The following is a 20778-nucleotide window of genomic DNA, read 5'->3' as shown; positions in this document are numbered from 1 at the left end:
ATCTCCATTAATCTCCATTAGATACAAACTTTAGTCGCAATTTTGAAAAATTTTGCAACGTACTATTAGTAAATGAGCAAGTCACATTTTACACCATGGATAAAATCTAAAAATTCTCCAATAAATCTTAGTCACAGTTGTCTGTTAGCAGTCATGATCTTGGAATGGAAGATCTGTTACCTCATCCCAAAAAGCAGTGAAATCTTGCATGTCCACCATCACTTCACCATCTGATGGCAGCTGAGTGTTGACCTGTGGTATTTCATCAAGTAATAAAAAATTCTATAGAAACGAGAGAAAAAACAGACTGTTAAACTGCAGGAAGAAAGCACATTAAAAAAACAACAGTTGCTTTCCTGGGATTTGCAAACTTTAAACAGTCTAAATACTGTTTTGTTAACTGTACTTAAAGTATTAGTTCACATCAGAACATATCATGCAATACATGAGACCCCGGTTCGATTCCTGGGTCGGGAAGACCCACTGGAGAAGGGTTAGTCTACCCACCCCAGTATTCTTGGGCTTCCCTTGTGGCTCAGCTGGTAAAGAATCCACCTGCAGTGCGGGAGACCTGGGTTCGATCCTTGGGTTGGGAAGATGCCCTGGAGAAGGGAAAGGCTACCCACTCCAGTATTCTGGCCTGGAGAATTCCACGGACTGAATAGTCCATAGGGTTGCAAAGAGTCGGACAGGCCTGAGCGACTTTCACTTTCACTCAGAACATATTAAATAATGTATGGAATAATATATACTATTATTACACCTCATGGTATATATCAATATAATCATATACTATAGTGTATTTGTTGTTGCTCTGTCACTAAGTCGTGTCTGACTCTTTGCAATCCCATGGATTGCAGCACTCCAGGATCCCCTGTCCATCACTATCTCCAAGAGTTTGCTCAGACTCATGTCCGTTGAGTCAGTGATGCTATCCAACCATCTGACCCTCTCTCTTCCCCTTCTCCTCTTGCCCTCAAATCTTTCCCAGCATCAGGGTCTTTTCCAATGAGTTGGCTCTTGGCATTAGGTGGCCAAAGTATTGGAGCTTCAGCATCAGACCTTCCAATGAATACTCAGGGTTGATTTCCTTTAGGATTGGCTGGTTTGATCTCCTTGCAGTCCAAGGGGCTCTCAAGAGTCTTCTCCAACACCACAGTTCAAAAGCATCAATTCTTTGGTGCTCAGCCTTCTTTATGATCCAACACTCACATCCATACATGACTAGTGGAAAAACCATAGCTTTGACTATAGGGAACGTTGTTGGCAAAATAATGTCTCCGCTTTTTTTTTTTTTTTTTAGAGTTGGACAAATTTATTGGTATTTTAGTAAAGACATTCATCTTAGTTGTTTCTCTCTCCCATCTTGACTGTACATTGATATTTGAGTCAAGAAAATGAAATGTAGGAGAGGGATGTTATTTCAACATAAACATTAAAATGAACAAAAATGGAAAGTTTGCCTACATTAAAGCAAGTCAAATTCATGTATCTTGATATAATTAAATCATGTAAGTAAGAACTAATAGTTCTATATACATTTCCATTGTTTTACTTGGGGCTTATTCTAAACTCAAATGCAAGTGAACAAAGTATTAGGAATATATACAGGCTGCTTCTCTGGAGTTATTTATTACTTATTAAAAGAGCTCAGCAAGTAGTTACCACCAATCAAACAGTCTGAAGCTGCCTCCAAATCTAACATTGTAGTTTTCAAGGAAATCATTATACTGTATGTTTCTTCTATGTGTGTCTATGCTTTAAAAGATGTGTTTAACTGTCACATTAAAAAAGAATTCATATACAATACAAAAATACAAAATAAACACAATCCTACAACACATAGATTAACAAAGTATATGTGGTCAAAGATTCCATAAAATATGTTTAAAGATGCATTTTCTTTCATTTTCAGTATCTAAAATGTGCTTTTGAGAGGCCACTGGTTAGCAAGTATACAGTAAAGTAAACCATATTTTTGTGCTAAATAAGAATTCCTGTTAATAAGTTCAAATCAAATTGATTTCACAAGTTAGTAACATAAATGCTTTGATAAAGTTACAGAAAGTGCATCTTTCTTATCTTCCATCTTCATACAATGTTGCTCCCCCCCTTTTTTGGTGTTTATACCCTTTAAAAAATAAGAACAGCCAAACATTTAACTATTATGTACATTTAAATTTTTGGTGGTGGTTTGTTATTTTAAAAGAAACAGCTTCCTTATGATTTGCCGATCTGGTGGAAATGCTTACAGGAACTAGCTAATAACAAAATTCAAGAGAAGCACATTCAAAATACTGATTTACTTTGGTAGCAAATGGTTGTTTTTTGAAGACTAATGAAGGTAGACAAGACCCTTTAAAGTGAAGTGGGCTATTTTAAATATTCAACAGTTTACGTAAAATTTTAAAATGTTCTTTCTAAAGAGCTAAGCATCTGTATCCACTGATAGCAATGCAATAACTAGTTAATGATGATCTGAAACTAAACAAATGCCCATTAGGGAAAAAAAAGCTGTATTTTATCTAATTTACTTTCTCAGTCAATAGTCCAGTAACATTTTCCTCCCAATACAATACTCCCTTCTCTATAAGGCTGTTCCTGGGAGCCAGACAAGTTTAGGTTAATAAGGGAGGTAAGTTAGAGAGTAACTGCCTACAGTTTAAATAGACAACTTTTTGCTTCCCTCCTAATGTGCTAATAGCTGTGTCTAAAAAAATATGCAATTCTTAGAAAGGTACCATTTCTGATTTTTTTAGTATCTGTAACCTTTCGAAACTAATCACATGAAACTACAAAATTAGTAAATGTCTCGAAATCTGTATATAAAACATAAATTACCTCTAATTTCAAATTCTCATTTATTAGTGTACCACTCAATATTTAAAAAAAGAAAAAGAAAAAAAGGGCGGCTCCAAAGATAGTCTTATACCATTCCTTAAAAAAGGAGACTGTTCCTTTTAACTTTACACCCACCCCACACCCCAATTTCAAAACACATCATTTAATTGTCTTGGTCATGGACATTTCCAAGATGAGATTTTATATTTCGCTCCCATAGCTTCTGGTTATCAGAAAACCCATGCTTTCCTTTATTGAAGGAATTTGGTCCTGCTTATGTTGGTGTATCCCTTCCAATATTCTTCATCCTCATCTTTGCTTCTGGAGGCATTTCCTCTGGTTCACTATCTTCATCTTCATTAAAAGCTGCTGCTACTGAAAGGGTTTTTGGAGCAAGAGTTGGAACTGGTTCTTTAGGTTTACTTGAGCCAAGTTTGATGGATATGGCTGAGGCTTTCTTTGTCGTCTGACTACCTATGGCAAATCCAAACTTGGAGATCTTTGTAGGCTTTGTTGGGAGGTCTGCAGTTTCATCTTCAGCTGATCGCTTCTCAGCGCTGCGACTGGAATTTTCCCCTCCATTACTCCGGCGGCTCCAGCTCGCTGCGGCTTCTCAGGCTTCTCCTCTCCCGCCTTTCCGTCCGCCATTTTCCCCGCCGCGGCCTCCCCTGCAACCACGCCAAGGACGTCACGGCCCCGCCCAGCAACCATTGAGCTTCAGAACCAGCCTTGGAAGCTTCAGCCTAGAGCGACCGTAGAGAATGAAGAGAGGCCCTTTCCTGTCTCTGCTTTTTAATACACTGTCTAGGATTGTCATAGCTTTTCTTCAAAGGAGCAAGGGTCTTTGAATTTCATGGCTGCAATCAGCACCTGCAGTGATTTTGGAGCCCAAGAAAATAAATTCTGTCACTGTTTCCATTGTTTCCCCATCTACGGCCATGATGTAATGGGATGAGATGCCATGATTGTAGTTTTCTGAATGCTGAGTTTTAAGTCAGCTTTTTCACTCTCCTCTTTCACCTTCATCAAGAGGCCCTTTAGCTCCTCTTCACTTTCTGCCATAAAGGTGGTGTCATCTGCATGTCTGAGGTTATTGATATCTCTCCAAGCAATCTTGATTCCAGCTTGAGCTTCATCCAGCCCAGCATTTCGCATGATATACTCTGCATATAAGTTAAAAAAGCAAGGTTACAATATACAGCCTTCATGTACTCCTTTGCCAATTTGGAACCAGTCCATTATTCCTTGACCAGTTCTAACTGTTGCCTCTTGACCAGCATACAAGTTTGACAGGAGACAGGTAAGGTGGTTTAATATTCCCATCTCTTTCATGATTTTCCACAGTTTGTTGTGATCCACACAGTCAAAGGCTTTAGAGTAGTCAATGAAGCAGTAGCAGATGTTTCTCTGGAATTCTGTTGCTTTTTCTATGATCCAATGGATGCTGGAAATTCGATCTCTGCTTCCTCTGCCTTTTCTAAATTCAGCTTGTATATCTGGAACTTCTTGGTTCACATAATGGTGGGAATTATAAATGTGAAAAGAAGAGGGCAGGTAGAGAGAGAGGATTAAGCAGTAAATAAAGAGGGGACAGGGATGAAAAGGCAGATGCAAAAGGTGGCTCAGATATCAACAAGTAAAACATCTGTGGAGGAAAGAACTCATTTTTGAACACAGAGAATTAAGTGAATCTGAGGCCACTCTTCCTGTCCAAGCAGCAGGGAGCTCTCAGCAAGTTCCTCCCCTCCCAGCCCAGAGAGGAATCCTGTACCCCAGGACTGTGCACAGTCACTGCCTAGTCATTGGAGTTAGCACAGAAGATGCAATCTGTTTGTTCTTGCTTTTAGACATTTTAATCACTCTGCAGGCATCACTACACTAGAGCCCTGTGCTACTGCTACTTATATATGCTACTGCCCCTACAGGAGAACCAGTCTTATGATATCTGTAATGCACTCTACCTAAGAAGAGAAGTGGGCACCTACAACATTCTGGGGAGACTGCCAGCTTTGGCACTAAGAGAGTTAAATATCTAACTGGAACACAGTGACACCAAACAAAAGGGCATTTTACAAAAAATCCACCTACAACTGAAAACAATTATTTGTCCCCAAACCTTGATTCTTCGGATGCTGACGACGGTCTCTGACACCTTCTCAACGGCCGTGGGGAAGTAGAGGGTGCTCGAGAACCTCAGAGCCTCAAACAGCATCATGACCACAAACACTTGGCTGGCTGTGACCCGGTTGTCAAGGAGCTCATTGGTGATGAAGGTGACAAAAATCATGATTTTGCTGACAGTGAAAAATGATGCCAAATTCATGCCCCTAAGGTAGGAACTTTTCAGAATCTTGGAAATTTCCTTCCTGAAAAAGAGAGTAGGAAAGAGGTTTTACAAGAAGCATCGACATCCAAGGCATGAATTCAAGTCCTCACATGGAGATACTACACAGCGCATGCCCGGGGCTCTGTCCTGACACCAGGACACACACTTCATCGCCACTTCACTCTCCAACTAAACAGACGCTTCATGTCACCCCTTTAAACACTGTGGGTCAACTGGACTGGGTCTGAACATTCTTTCAACAAGCATTCATAACCACAAGTCCTGGGTCAGGCTCCCCACTGATGACAGAGAGACATAGTTCGTCCCCTCCAGGAGCTCATGAACTTGTGGGGAAGAGACTAAAACACCCCAAAAGTGTGAGGCACCAAGACATCAGCCAGAGGCAGGCACCATGGTCCCCATGGAATCACATGTCCTGGATGTTGTAAATAGTGCTGCAATGAGCATTGAGGTAATGTGTCTCTTTGAATTCTGGTTTTCTCAGGGCATATGCCCAGTAGAGGGATGGCTGGATCATATGGTGGATTTATTCCTAGTTTTCTAAGGAATCTTCAGCCTGTTTTCCATAATAGCTGTGCCAATCTGCACTCCTACCACAGTGCAGGAGGGTACTGTTTGTAGACTTTTTGTTGATGGCTATGTATGCCTACCAGTGTGAGGTGATACTTCATTATAGTCTTGAATTGTATTTCTCTAATAAAAGAGTGTTGCTGATCATTTTTTCATGTGTTTATTGGCTATCTGTATGTCTTCAGAAGCATATATAATTTTTCCTTTAAGAAGATGGTAAATGGAACAGCAGGTTAAAATGACATCTCCCCTCTTCCACTTAAACTTCCTGCCACATGTGAGGTGTGGAGTTCATAGTATTTAAGTTCATCTTCATGTGAAAACTTGGTAAAACTTCTAATTTCAGTCAGTAAAAATAGGGGGGAAAGTACAAAAATATGGTGTGATATGTACAAACACGTACCTTCTCAATCTGGTAATAAGGTCTATAAATGACTGTTCCCAAGCATACATTTTTACTGTTCTGATGCCAGTTATGACTTCACTCATGGTCCTGATCCTGTCATCTGTGAGAGCTGCAGTTTTACTCCTGAGGGGGCAGATGTGAGAGATGAGACTTAATGACCACAGCCCAACTTTCCGTAGCAGCCGCAGGGGGCACAGGGAGGGACCAGGATCAATGATTCCCTACAGCTCTTCTGTGCTGACATCACAGGAGGACCTTCTCCAAGTGCAAATGAAGAAAAAGACATCTAGGAAGTCAACCATTCAGCCTAATTCAAGGAGTAACTTGAGAACTTGCGGAACTGGCTGAGGAAGACCCGAAGTAAGTCAGGTATAAACTCTCCGCCCAAGGAGGTCGCAGTTAGGCAGGGAAGGCAAAAAGACCCTGAATCTAATGGGAAGACAGTGTCTGTGCTATGATAAAATAGGAGAGAAGTTCTGGGGAGCAGAAAAAGATGGGACTGTTAAATCCACTGGGAAAGGAGAGCAAGAAGAAATTCAGAGACCTGGTAGCACTGGAACAGGGCCTCGAAGGATAAGGAACCTCTCTCTACAGCAAGACAGGAAAGGAAATTTCAAATAGACAAAAATATCACATGTAAAGACACCAAAAAAAAAAAAAAAGAAGAAAAATCTCAAGGAAAAAAAAACTTCAAAGAGCACAATACCTCCATCACCTGACAACCTGGACAATGACCCATCTCCAACCCTCTGGGACCTGCTTCAGGTCTATCTCATTGCCATTAGGTCCTTTATCACCAGTAACTGTTCTATCACATATTCTGCTGGGACTGTGGGGCTTTATAAAGACATAGATAATTAAGATTGACCTTGTCCTTGGGGCACTTATAAGTTAATGGAAACACTGAATTAAAAACAAGACATGAAAATAGATACCTGAAAATTGCTCTAACATAAGAATAACAAAAATACATCCAGCTAAATTTGAGCCTATAGGATTATTACTATCTAATAAAGTTTACATAACATCAATGTAGGTACATTCTGCTCAAGGACACTCCATTATTCAGGCATGGTAGTGGGAGGGGCCAGTGAGTGCCATTTCCTTTCCCTGTTCAAGATCAGCCTTCAGCTTAAGGCTGGAGCCTCCACCTGCAAAGCCTGAAGGGTCTACAACACACTCAAAGAAGAGACCAGAGAAGGCATTGGTTTTGTTTTTAAACAGAAGCATCAAGCAGACGGTGCATGTTACTAAGCACATATCACCTATTTTTTAAACCAGTGTTTCTCTTACCGGAGTGATGAAAACAACATCCCGAAGCAGCTTTGCAAAAGCAGAAGAATAATGAGAACTGCCATCCCAGCAAGACATGATATTCCAATTTCCATCCAGAGCAGTGCAGTCACTGTGACAGCCTGCAGTGGCGCCACCCACAGATAGTGCAAGAACATCATTACCTTAAAAGAGAAAGACAAGCCTTCTTAGGACTGTATACAATAAAACCAGTAAGGACAGGGTGTAGAAACAATGTGCTCTGAAGGAACAGACAGGAATCTAAACAGAAACGATCTCAGTGAGTTTTACACCTCATGAAGCAGAAATTCAAGCGTACACCCCAGATGACGCTGTTCTGGGGCAGCACAGGGCCTGCCTCAGAGACGTGCCAGGGAGAACCCGACCAGCACCACTGACGGAAGATGTTGATTTTGTCCACAACAGATGAGCTCAGGGCTTCCCCAAACTCTCTCTGTCCCAAAATTCAGGCCCCATCTCCCCAGAAGAGCCTATATTATGGTACTTACCACACTTTCCGATAACTGCTTGTGCATTTACCTTTCGGACAGGCTATGCCCTTTCCAGGGCAGAAATTAAGGCTTATTCATCCTTCAAATTAAGTAGAGGCCTTATGTCATGTTTGATGAATGAATAATTGAAGGAGAAGTGAAAGTGTTAGTCGCTTAGTCATGTCCGACTCTTTGCGACCCCACGGACTATAGCCCACTAGGCTCCTCTGTCCATGGAATTATCCTGGCATGATAACTGGAGCGGGGTGCCATTTCCTTCTCCAGGGAATGTTCCTGACCCAGGGATCAAACCCAGGCCTCCTGCATTGCAGGTGGAATCTTTACCATCTGAGCCACCAGGGAAGCCCCCAAACTTAAAGGCCAGGCTCATCCAGGAAAGAGAAGCAGTCTATACAGATCTGGCCAACAGCTGCAACAACCTGGTAACATGATCTATTCATAACGTAAGTGTGAAATGGGTACGATGGGACAGCAGAGAGGAGGTTGTGCGTAGCTGGAGACCACTCACTTGGCCTTATTCCTCAAAGGCTCCCTATGCAGCAGCATGGAACAGGGGGCAGGGGAAAGAACAATCCCTGCCACCAGGACTTCATCATCCAGAAGGGGAGGAGGACAGTTCAGGCAGCAACACTGACTCCACGTGCCAAGAAGGGCCACTGCGAAACTTCTATGGAGGACCCCTACGAACATTAACCAAGCTGTCCAAGGACACTACTGCCTGCCTATTACTGAAGTATATTGCAGACAATGTCAGAAAAACAAACTTCTCATCTATAGAACAAAATATATTATCACATCTAAGCTGCACACAGAGGAAATGAGCATTGGATAAAGAGAACCCTTGTCTTATGTCCTCAACAGAACCCTGGCTGACACCAAACCCTGGCACCTGGCATCCCAATAAGCTAAATCCAGTAAGAAGAAGGATGGGAAATGGAAGAGGATCCCTCAGGGGCAGCTCACCTGATCAAACCTGTTCACATCGTTGGACAGCAGGTTAACTATCTGGCCTGTGGTGGTCTTCCCCCTGGCGGAGCTACTCAGGCGAAGTGACTGAAATGAGAGAAAGATACAGAGAATTGGATTCCTACAGTGATACCAAGTCAGTCTGAGAACATAGCAAAATGGAGTGCGTTTTCACGGGGTCTTGTGTGGTGTCAGGATGAGCAGAATGATGCCGGACAGCACGGCTTTGGGGACCCATGTTCGTCCTTAGACGATTCAATGTGGTGGCAGCCCTGCCTGCAAGAACAGCAAAGGGAGGAGCGGGAGACAGAAGCAAAATACTCCATCCTGTTTCTCAGTGAACTTGGACCTGTCCGAAGGATAAATGAACATAGGTTTAGACTTAGGAGCCAACTAAGTAATTTTCAGCCAAAACCTAAACAGCATATTAAAAAGCAGAGACATCATTATGCCAACAAAGGTCCATATACTCAAAGGTATGTTCTCTCCAGTAGTCATGTACTGATGTGAGTTGGACCATAAAGAAGGCTGAGCACCAAAGAATTGATGCTTTTGAAATGTGGTTCTAGAGAAGACTCTTGAGAGTCCCCTGGACTGCTAGGAAATCTAACCACTCAATCCTAAAGAAAATCAACCCTGAATACTCATTGTAAGGACTGATACTGAAACTCAAGCTCCAATAGTTTGGCTGCCTGATGCCAAGAGCCGACTCATTGGAAAAGACCCTGATGCTGGGAAAGATTAAGCGCAGGAGGAGGAGGGGGGCAACAGAGGATGAGATAGTTGGATAGCATCCTTGACTCAATGGACATGAGTTTGCACAAACTCCAGGAGATAATGAAGGACAAGGAAGGCTAGTGTGCTGCAGCCCATGGGGTCACAAAGAGTTGGACAGGACTTAGCGACTGAACAACAACAAGATGAAAGTAGAGAGGCCACCTTAAGGAAAGAGATTAGGGGACTTGGACTATAAATCTGGTCAGTCATTAATACCAGGTGTAACTCCATTTAAACAGTTTGGTCTTGGTTTCCTCATTCTAAAACTAACCAGTATAATATTCAAAACACTAACCCTGTGAGGAACCTGTGTTCTTAACGCCAGTCTGCTGACTTTACAAAAAAACACAGACTGTGCTGTACAATCCCTTGATTTGATAAAAAGCTCTGAAAAATTCCCTAGAGAATTGAGAAACCTGAACAGACCACCTTGAGCTGTTTCAACAGACCATCAGCTGGAGCCACAGACCCAAACGAAATATCATGGTTCAGAAAAACTTTCCATTTAGTCTTCAAATTAAACAGAAAAATCAAAGCTCAAGAGAAAATGTAAAACGATATAGCCACAATGGAAGAGAGTATGGCATTTCCTCAAAAACCAAACATGAAATTAGTACACAGTATAGCAATTTTCTTTCCCAGAATGTACTTAAAATAACTTACAGCATGAATTTGACTGGTTATTTGTGCAACCCTGTTCATAGCACCATTATGTACAATAGTCAAAAGGTAGAAACAACTCAAATGTCCAGTAACAGATAAATAGATACACAGTCAGTCAGTACTCAAACTCAAGTCCATCGAGTCAGCGATGCCATCCAACCATCTCATCCTCTGTGGTCCCCTTCTCCTCCTGCCTTCAATCTTTCCCAGCAACAGGGTCTTTTCCAGTGAGTCAGTTCTTTGCATCAGGTGGCCAAAGTATTGGAGTTTCAGCTTCAGCATCAGTCCTTCCAATGAATATTCAGGACTGATTTCCTTTAGGATGGACTGCTTTGATCTCCTTGCAGTCCAAGGGACTCTCAAGAGTCTTCTCCAACACCACACTTCAAAAGCATCAATTCTTTGGTGCTCAGCTTTCTTTAGAGTCCAACTCTCATCCAAACATGACTACAGGAAAAACCATAGCTTTGACTAGACAGACCTTTGTTGGCAAAGTAACGTCTCTGCTTCTTAATATGCTGTCTAGGTTGATCATAGCTTTTCTTCCAAGGAGCAAGCATCATTTAATTTCAAGGCTGCAGTCACCATCTGCAGTGATGTTGGAGCCCAAAAAATAAAGACTCTCACTCTTTCCATTGTTTCCCCATCTATTTACTATGAAGTGATGGGATCGGATGCCATGATCATAATTTTCTGAATGTTGAGTATTAAACCAACTTTTTCACTCTCCTCTTTCACTTTCATCAAGAGGCTCTTTAGTTCTTTGCTTTCTGCCATAAGAAAATAAGTGAAATTTAAAAATAAAAATAAAAATAAAAAATAAAAGCAAATAAAGAAAAAAGAAAAGAAGTGAAGTGAAGTGAAGTGGCTCAGTCGTGTCCGACTCTTTGCGTCCCCATGGACTATAGCCTATCAGGCTCCTCCGTCCATGGGGTTTTCCAGGCAAGAATACTGGAGTGTGTTGCCATTTCCTTCTCCAGGAGATCTTCCCAACCCAGGGACTGAACCCGGATCTCCTGCATTATAGGCAGACGCTTTACCATCTGAGCCACCAGAGAAGTCTTCTGCCACAAGGGTGGTGTCATCTGCAAATCTGAGGTTATTGATATTTCTCCCGGCAATCTTGATTTCAGCCTGTGCTTCATTCAGCCCGGCATTTCTCCTGATGTGCTCTGCATATAAGTTAAATAAGCAGGGTGACAATATACAGCCTTGATGTACTCCTTTCCCAATTTGGAACCAGTCTGTTGTTCTATATCTGGTTCTAACTATTTCTATCTATTGCATACAGATTTCTGAGGAGGCAAATCAATTGGTCTGCTATTCCCATCTCTTTAAGAATTTTCCACAGTTTGTGGTAATCTACATAGTCAAAACCTTTGGCACAGTCAATAAAGCAAAAGTAGATGTATTTCTGGAACTCTCTCGCTTTTTTGATGACCCAACGGATGTTGGCAATTTGATCTCTGGTTCCTCTGCCTTTTCTAAATTCACCTTGAACATTTGGAAGTTCACAGTTCACGTACTCCTGAAGCTTGTTTTGTAGAATTTTGAACATTATTTTGCTAGTGTGTGAGATGCGTGCAATTGTGGGGTAGTTTGAACATTCTCTGGCATTGCCTTTCTTTGGGGTTGGAATGAAAACTGACCTTTTCCAGTCCTGTGGCCACTGCTGAGTTTTCCAAATTTGCTGGCATATTGATTGTAGCACTTTCACAGCATTATCTTTTAGGATTTGAAATAGTTCACCTGGAATTCCATCACCCCCACTAGCTTTGTTCATAGTGATGCTTTCTAAGGCCTACCTGACTTCACATTCCAGGATGTCTGGCTCTCGTCCAGTGATCACACCATCGTGGTTACCTGGGTCATGAAGATCTTTTTTGTATAGTTCTTCTGTGTATTGATGCCACCTCTTCCTAATATCTTCTGCTTCTGTTAGGTCCATACCGTTTCTGTCCTTTATTGTGCCCATCTTTGCATGAAATATTCCCTTGGTATCTAATTTTCTTGAAGAGATCTCTAGTCTTTCCCATTCTATTGTTTTCCTCTATTTCTTAGCATTGATCCCTGAGGAAGGCTTTCCTATCTCTCCTTGCTATTCTTTGGAAATCTGAATTCAAATGAGTATATCTTTGCTTTTCTCCTTTGTCTTCAGCTTCTCTTCTTTTCTCAGCTATTTGTAGGGTCCCCTTAGACAACCATTTTGCCTTGTTGAATTTCTTTTTCTTGGGAACGGTCTTGATCATGGCCTCCTGTACAATGTCACGAACCTCCATCCATAGTTCTTCAGGCAGTCTGTCTACCAGATCTAATCCCTTGAATCTATTTGTCACTTCTACTGTATAATCATAAGGGATTTGATTTAGGTCGTACCTGAATCAGTTCAGTTCAGTTCAGTCACTCAGTCGTGTCCAACTCTTTGTGACCTCATGGACTGCAGCACGCCAGACCTCTCTGTCCATCACCAACTCCCAGAGTTTACTCAAACTCATGTTCATTGAGTCGGTAATGCCACCCAACCATCTCATCCTCTGGCCGTCCCCTTCTCCTCCCACATCAATCTCTCCCAACGTCAGGGTCTTTTCAAATGAGTCAGTTCTTTGCATCAGATGGTCAAAGTATTGGAGTTTCAGCTTCAGCATCAGTCCTTCCAATGAACACTCAGGACTGATCTCCTGTGGGATGGACTGGTTGGATCTTCTTGCAGTCCAAGGGACTCTCAAGAGTCTTCTCCAACACCACAGTTCAAAAGCATCAATTCTTCAGTGCTCAGCTTTCTTTATAGTCCAACTCTCACATCCATACGCGACTACTGGAAAAACCATAGCCTTGACTAGATGGACCTTTGTTGGCAAAGTAATGTCTCTGCTTTTCAATATGCTGTCTAGTTTGGTCATAACTTTCCTTCCAAGGGAAAGCGTCTTTTAATTTCATGGCTGCAATCACCATCTGCAGTGATTTTGGAGCCCTAAAAAATAAAGTCTCTTACTGTTTCCCCCTCTATTTGCCATGAAGTGATGGGACTGGATGCCATGATCTTAGTTTCTGAATGTTGAGCTGAATGGTCTAGTGGTTTTCCCTACTTTCTTCAATTTATGTCTGATTTTGGCAATAAGGATATACACAATATTGTATATATATATGAAGGAATATGATTCACCTTTAAAAAGAACTTAAATTCTGACATCTGCTCCAACATGAATGAATCTTGAAGACATTGTACTACATGACATAGAATAATAAACATTGTATGATTTCACTTATATGAGGGACCTAGAGGAGTCAAATTCATAGAAAGACGTAGTAGAGTTGTGATGACTAAGAGAAGGTGACTGGGGAGTGAGTATTTAATGAGTGCAGAGGTTAAGTTTTGGAAGAAGAAAAATTTCTGGAGATGCACAGTGGTGATGGCTGCACAAGAATGTGAATGTATTTAATGTCACTAAACGGTGCACTTAAAAACAGTTAAAATGGTAAATTTTATGTCGTGCATATTTTACCACAATTGTTAAAATTATGCCAAATCCAAAAGTAATTTTATCAAAAGGTAAATAAATGACAAGTCATCTTTATATATGATACATCTCCCAAAATCACTCAAAATCACAAACTACGACTACGAGCTTAGCAGCCATCCCATTTCTAACACCCAATCTGATTTCTCCCCAGGACCAGGAGTCAGAAGGCGGGGCCTGAGCATGAACCACAGGCGTTCACAGGGGCCTTTCAGAGCTGCTCAGCAGCCCCAGCTTCGCCCTCAGGAATCAGCCCACCTGTTACCTGCAAAGAAGTGTCTTATTTCTGCATCTCAGTAGGAATCTAGATGCAAGCCTGTGCACGAGGAAATTCCCATGTTTCTGGAATTTCAGGTTATGTATACAGTTTCTGACTTTGAAAGAAACAATTATTTTAGGCAAATTAAGCCAGTAAATGAACACTTTGGGAGATGTTCGCATTCACATAAGCAACATACAAGGTCAGATCAGATTTCCCAAAAGAGACATTCCACAGTGTTAGTGGGAAGAGGAAGAAAACCAGGTGGACAGTTGCTCACCTGTGCAGCAAAGAAAGAGCTTTATTTGACTAAACCATCATCTCAGATCTAACTTAAGGTTTTCACAGTACAATTCTGGTGAAGTTTCCTGCATACTTATGGGAGCTAAGCATGATCTGGAAAGATAAACATCTCTCTAATTATTTTTCGGGGGGGGGGTGTCTCCAAAATCACTGCAGATGGTGACTGCAGTCATGAAATTAAAAGACGCTTGCTCCTTGGATGAGAAGCTATGACAAACCTAGACAGAAAATTAAAAAGCAGAGACATTACTTTGCCAGCAAAGATCCATCTAGTCAAAGCTATGGTTTTTCCACTAGTCATGTATGGATGTGGAGAAGGCAATGGCACCCCACTCCAGGACTCTTGCCTGGAAAATCCCATGGACTGAGGAGCCTGGTAGGCTACAGTCCATGGGGTCGCTAAGAGTCAGACACGACTGAGCGACTTCACTTTCAATTTTCCCTTTCATGCACAGGAGAAGGCAACCCACTCCAGTATTCTTGCCTGGAGAATCCCAGGGATGGGGGAGCCTGGTGGGCTGCTGTCTATGAGGTTGCAGAGACAGACACGACTGAAGTGACTTAGCAGCAGCAGCAGCATGTATGGATGTGAGAGCCTGACTTTAAAGAAAGCTGAGCGCTGAAGAATTGATGTTTTTGAACTGTGGTGTTGGAGAAGACTCGTGAGAGTCTCTTGGACTGCAAGGAAATCAATCCAGTCCATCCTAAAGGAAATCAGTCCTGAATATTCATCGGAAGGACTGATGCTGAAGCTGAAACTCCAATATTTGGCCACCTGATGTGAAGAAGTGACTCACTGGAAAAGACTCTGATGTGGGGAAAGATTGAAGGGGACGACAGAGGACGAGATGGTTGGATGGCATCACTGACTCAGTGGACATGAGTTTGGGTAAACTGTGGGAGTTGGTGATGGAATGAGAGGCCTGGTGTGCTGCCGTCTAAAGAGGTCTCAAAGAGTCGGACATGACTGATCAACTGAACTGAACTGAACTGAATTTGTGGGGAAATCTGAGTATTTGTCTACTAAATGGTAGAAGGTGCAAGAGAATAACAAAGATGATGATGACTGACAATGAAGACCCTTAACTAGAGGGCACGTCTCCCAAGGAGAACCTGGGATCATGCGCCAAAGCCAAACACAGACAGTGAGATGCCAGCGCCCTGAGTCCACACAGCCCCGATTTAACAAGATTTTACTAAAGGAAAGATGGGGAGAACACATCCTACATTTTGCCCAGAAAAGTATTCCCAAGAAACAGAAGCTCTAGATAAGTAGCAAATAATAAGAGAAGCAATATTTTTCATTTAAATTTTTTGGTTTTAGCTTTCAATGAGGATTTTGTTTATTTGTAGCAAAAATTAAATATATTTAATATGTGCAATGTGATGTTTTGATGTAAATAAACATTGGGAAACAGTTACAGTAGAAAAACAAACAAACATACGCCATCATCACATGTAGTTACCCTTTTGTATGTGTGGTGAGAACACTTAAGATCTACTCTCTCTGCAAATTTCAACTATAAAATACAGTTATATAATGTTTTTTTCTAGAAAAAAGTAAACAGCCCAGGGCAAAGAGACATCCAAGATCAAGTTTATAAAGAGCTCTTCAGCTCATAACACTGATGTATCTGTGGCAATCCTTTATAAAATCACTGAAAATCCTTATTTCTTTTAAATTAGTTAAGACTAGGATAAACTATGGAATAATTCTGTGGCATTTTTCAATACAAAATCACTGAACACATTAAATCAGTTCTTATGAAAAGTGCTAAAATGCATACTTAAGAAAAAGAAACATTGAATTAAATAACTTGAATGAATAGCAACAAATTCTCACCAAAATACTAAAAACAGTATATGATTTCAAGTTTCATCCCAACATTCAGCTCTATTCTTTAATACCATTATAAACAATCATAACTATAGAATATAGTGAGTGCGTCTATGCCTGGCATGGATTCCATTTATATTTTTTTTTAGTTCACACAATTATATTTAATATGATTAGATGGGTCATTTAAAAATATAATTGTTTCCTTTCTCAAATACATTTTTTTGCTCCTAGATTTAAGTTTATAAATCCAATCACTGAAGTTTACTTTTAAATACAACTTCAGTGTAAAAGAAGGTTTTAATGAAAAACAAAAGTTCCACAAATACAGCTATGAGATTTATGTATGAAAACATTGAAAACCAATTTGATAATCAGAATTCATTACAAGCTGAGTGGATATTATGCAACAACTTGTGGATAAAAGTTGTCAAAGGCAGCTCTGAGCCGATCTCAACACAAAACTTTTCATTATTTACTGGTAAAGTTTGCTTAAATGACAACAACAAAATTGGCCTGATGCAAATAGCAAGCCTCTCTAGGAAGGTGTAAATGATCCCAGTTACAAATTTTCAGTTTACAGAGAACTTTCCCAAAATGCTTCTGATGCTTCAGGGGAGGTACACACCTTGGTACCGAGTGACACTCACCTTGCGGTAGATCACGTGGCACACGGCAACTCTCAGCCTCATCCCCACACGCTGCGTGTGGTAGAAGCACAAGTGATGCAGAATGGCCCACACGAGCACGCTGGCGCTCAGCCCCGCCATGAAGCCGTAGGCTCCGTGCAAAGCAGCAGAATTGGCAGGATCATAGTTTTCAACATAACTAACCATTTTCCCCAAAAATATGGGTTGAACTACTTTGGTGCCTTCCTGAAAGAAAAAAAACCTTAATTAGAAATACAAGCGATGCCAGTTTTTCTTAACACAAGCCTTACTTTTATTATTAGCATGTGAAAAAGCCATCTTGAGCAAACGCTACATTCATGGCTAATCTGAAAGAAAAATACACAGATCCACTGTCTCAAAGCAGACAAGCAGACAACAGTGTTAGTTTTAACGTAAGCCAAAATCTTACATTCAAAGACAATAAAGCCTTAGTATTGGGTTGGTCAAAAAGTTCTTTTGGTTTTCAAGTAAAAATAAAAGGCACATTTTTCATTTTCACCAAGAACTTTGCTGAACAACCTTTTCTGTTCCATTACCTTCTTCCATTTTTCAGGCAATTTCCTAATTCCATCTTCCCAAACCTTTGTATCTTTTTGAGGAAAACTTTGTATCTATTTCAGGTGCCTTTTACAGTCGTCCAGAGAATTAAAATTTTCTTCCAGTAAAAGAATTTTGTAAAAAAACAAAATAAATGGAAATCTGAAAGTGCAATGTCTGGTAAATATGGAAGATGAATTAGATCCTCCAGGTCAGGCTATAACAGTTTCTGCCTGGTCATCAAATAAACATGCGGTCTGACATTATCCTGATGGAAGATAACGCATTTTCTGTTGACTAATTTCAGACACTTTGCATCAAGTGCTGCTTTAAGTTGATCTAATTGGGAGAAGTACTCATTGGAATTAACTGTTTGGTTTTCCAGAAGAAGCTCATAATAGAGGACTCCCTTTCAGTCCCACAATATATATAACATCATCTTCTCTGGATGAAGACTGGACTTTGGTGTGGTTGGTGGTGGTTCATTTCACTTACCCCATGATCTCTTCCATTCCACATCGGTGTACAGTATCCACTTTTCATCACCCATCAAAATTTGTTTTTAAAAAGGAGCATTTTATTAATAGTTACATTTCAGTAGAGAATTGGGTGTGGAAATATGGTCAAAAAGGGTTTTTCACCCCCGTTTAACTTAGGTGGAGACCAAACAACAAAGTGATTAACATAAACAAAATGGTAAAATGGCTTTTGATGGGTTTTTTTTTTTGGATATTTTGAGTATGTTGCCTATCTCCCACATGATATAACATTGATTGTTCTCAATCAACGTCTGGATTTGATCTCTATCAACTTCTATTATCAACTGGTCTACTCAACCTTGGAACATCATCGACCAAGAAACCTCCAGGACAAAACCTTCTTTTTTTTGGCTGTGTTGAGTCTTCATCGCAGTGTGCTGCTGCTGCTGCTGCTAAGTCACTTCAGTCGTGTCTGACTCTGTGCGACCCCACAGGCAGCAGCCCACCAGGCTCCCCCGTCCCTGGGATTCTCCAGGCAAGAATACTGGAGTGGGTTGCCATTTCCTTCTCCAATGCATGAAAGTGAAAAGTGAAAGTGAAGTCGTTCAGTCGTGTCCGACTCTTTGTGACCCCATGGACTGCAGCCTACCAGGCTTCTCCGTCCATGGGATTTTCCAGGCACGAGTCCTGGAGTGGGGTGCCATTGCCTTCTCCACATTGCAGTGTGCAGGCTTCTCTAGTTGGGAACTGCCAGTTTAGTTGCCCTGAGGCATGTAATATCTTACTTCCATGACCAGCGATCAAACTCATGACCGCTGCATTGAAAGGCAGACTCTTAGGACCACCAGGGACGTTCCCAGATGGGTTTTCTTTTGCGAGCTCTCTACTGTCTGTACGAAGTTGAGGCACCCACACACAAGAGGAAAGGAAGGAGAATCCAAAGCTCAAAATGTGAAGCATAACTAAAAAGCATTCTCTGCTCAACCAACTAGTGCCTGCTCAAATTATTTACAGAAAGCTGACCCCATCTCTCAAATGGATGAGGCACTGAAGCCCTGCACTCCTGTCTTGCTCTGCACACACATGTTCACAGGCTGTAACACCTGCCTTACCTTCCACAGGGTCCCAGGAGATTTCATCTACTCCACAGGAGAGAAGACCATGTAGTGGAAGAATCATGAGTAAGATGACCATATCATAGTAAGATGACCAGTTTTCAAGAACACAAAGGCTCACTGCTGCATTTCCAGAAAGCCCCATCATTCATCCCTAGAGGTGCTAAAAGCTTAAGAGGAGCCCCTCACATCATAGATTATAAAACAAACTGTTTATCGAGTTTACTGAGATAGAAGTCTGGAGGCCTACACAGAGAAGCAAGAAAGTCAAACTACACAAGGCAGTCCCAGCCCAGATACGATCAAGGGCAGCCCAGTGCTGCAGGCTACAAACCTGGGGCTCTCCACCAGAAGCCCAGTGGTAACACCTGCCATCCTAACGTGTCCTAAAACTGTGATTCTCTTTGGGAATCACTGCTGTCTGTTACTCAGCTCTCTATTTGGTCCTACTATCATTGTAATTACAGGAAAAGTAAGAGTAATGTCACCTACTTAAAGAACACTGTAAATGCAACAAATCCAGCAAAATAAATACTTCAAAATAAAGGCAGGTCATTACTGCCTAAATGTCTTGATTTTTCTGCTGAGAGAATTTAATATGCCAGGTGAGCAAACAGCCTCACTAAGGAGTAATGCCAGTCCAGGCCTATAGCTTCTACTCTTCTGTCTGTTCCTGATCCCAATCCTCAATTAGTGAGGTAAAAACAACTGAGAAAGTATTCACTATCAAACGTGAAACTGGGGGCTCTCCTGATAGCTCAGCTGGTAAAGAATCCACCTGCAATGAGGAGACCCCTATTTGATTCCTGGGTCGGGAAAATCCGCTGAAGAAGGGATAGGCTACCCACTCCAGTATTCTTGGGCTTCCCTTGTGGCTCAGCTGGTAAAGAATCCACCTGCAGTGCAGGAGACCTGGGTTCGATCCCTGGGTTGGGAAGATCCCCTGGAGAAGGGAGAGGCTACCCACTCCAGTATTCTGGCCTGGAGAATTCCATGGACTGTATAGTCTATGGGGGTCACAAAGAGTCAGACACAATTGAGTGACTTTCACAAACTTGAAACTAACCGAATTAAAACTTTCTGGGTAAGCAGGGAGAAGATCAAAAATTGTTCCCAAAACCCTTCATCTTTGATGTCAATCTAAGTTTGATCTGTGAATATTCTTTCCACAAACCAATTGAGAATAGAGTTCTTACTCCTTCACAGGAATTCTTCACAATTGTGAAACCATAAAAGATTTTTTAAAAGAGCCCAATACAATATGACAACATTAATTCAAGTTTCCATAGGAATCTCAGGGTATGAGAGACAGACATTTCTTGGTGCAGTCCCTGGTATCCAACGTTCTGAAAGTACTTGACTTTTGGGCCCCATTTCCTGCTTCTTAGGGGAACTTCTCAGAGGGTTAAGTGCTAAAATTTCCCTAGTCAGTATAGTTTCTCTGTTACATTTCTACATGTACTTAAAAGGTTTCTTACCCAACTCTACCATCTCCACGTCATGAGAAAAATTAAGAAAACACAGAAAATAGAAACAAACTATCAAAGAAAAAAATGCTTGAGTGAAATATATTAAGCAGAAAAGAATGAGCTTATGGAAAAAATGAATAGACAGTTTATTTTCAGAAATGGGGGAACAGGTGACAAAGAGTAGAGCTGAGAAAGATCCAGAGCTAAGGAGGAAA

General features: G+C 41.3%; 1 long non-coding RNA gene and 1 pseudogene across 2 annotated transcripts; one reads left to right on the top strand and one right to left on the bottom strand.

Annotated features, from left to right (window-relative positions):
* Positions 1-2844: 2844 nt before the first annotated feature.
* On the bottom strand, positions 2845-3489 carry LOC145530197 (PEST proteolytic signal-containing nuclear protein-like; annotated as a pseudogene). Its single transcript, XR_014071538.1, has 2 exons — positions 3316-3489; positions 2845-3216 (listed from the first exon to the last, which is right to left on the bottom strand). The product of XR_014071538.1 is annotated as a PEST proteolytic signal-containing nuclear protein-like (transcript).
* Positions 3490-3560: 71 nt separating this feature from the next.
* LOC145530199 (uncharacterized) lies at positions 3561-19647 on the top strand. The gene is made up of 3 exons (XR_014071540.1): positions 3561-4141; positions 14048-14247; positions 19101-19647. It is a non-coding gene; the product is annotated as an uncharacterized LOC145530199 (long non-coding RNA).
* Positions 19648-20778: the final 1131 nt, after the last annotated feature.

Source organism: Giraffa tippelskirchi, chromosome 12 (assembly GCF_054371585.1).
Source record: "Giraffa tippelskirchi isolate mGirTip1 chromosome 12, T2T-mGirTip1v1.2.pri, whole genome shotgun sequence".
Taxonomy (NCBI): domain Eukaryota; kingdom Metazoa; phylum Chordata; class Mammalia; order Artiodactyla; family Giraffidae; genus Giraffa; species Giraffa tippelskirchi.
Note: the sequence above shows the minus strand (reverse complement) of the source record. Positions and strands in the feature narration are given on the sequence as shown.